At 21.4% G+C, this 763-nt stretch overlaps 1 long non-coding RNA gene across 1 annotated transcript; it reads left to right on the forward strand.

The window, feature by feature from the left end:
* The first annotated feature begins 33 nt into the window (after positions 1-33).
* LOC111532731 lies at positions 34-750 on the forward strand. The gene is made up of 3 exons (XR_003307585.1): positions 34-146; positions 268-424; positions 546-750. It is a non-coding gene; the product is annotated as an uncharacterized LOC111532731 (long non-coding RNA).
* The last annotated feature ends 13 nt before the right edge of the window (positions 751-763 follow it).

Here is a 763-nt window from a genome sequence, read left to right on the forward strand (position 1 = left end):
TAATTAAAACTTGTATCATTTTACATCTATATTTTTAAGTATAGTATTTTATTTTATTTTTATTTGTGCTATTTCTTATTACTACAAGAAAGCACATTGTGTTTGTACTAATGGACAGTATGGAGAACTAGAAGACTATAATTTAAGTAAGATTAAAAAAATATATAATTTTTTTGCACTTGTTTGTTTATTATTTTGCATTATTTTATTATTTTTTTTTTATTAACAACAGTATTATATTATTATTATTTTATTTTTTTTTTATAGATGGGCATACACAGAAACAATCACATACATTCACATTAAAGATGGTGTCGGTTTAACACTTATCTTATTATTATCCACAAAAAGATACATAAAAAAAATATATAATACTATATAATAGGATATGAAAAAAAATAGGAAAATCAGTGACATTTGTTAGGTAAGCTTATAAATATATAGTACGTTACACTTGTTTGCCTATTATTTTGCATTATATTTTTAATATTTTTTTATTTACAACAGTATTATATTATTATTATTTTATTTTTTTTTTTTTATAGATGGGCATAGACATCAACAGTCACATACATTCACATTAAAGATAGTGTCGGTTTAACACTTATCTTATTATTATCTACAAAAAAATCCACGAATAAACTATATAATATTATATAATATGGTATGAAGAAAAGTAGATAAATATGCATTGGCATTCAAAGTGATCTCAATACAATACAGGTTTTATTGGTATGCACAGGGAAATATACCAATAAAATAA

This window comes from Piliocolobus tephrosceles, unplaced genomic scaffold, assembly GCF_002776525.5.
Source record: "Piliocolobus tephrosceles isolate RC106 unplaced genomic scaffold, ASM277652v3 unscaffolded_17993, whole genome shotgun sequence".
NCBI lineage: Eukaryota > Metazoa > Chordata > Mammalia > Primates > Cercopithecidae > Piliocolobus > Piliocolobus tephrosceles.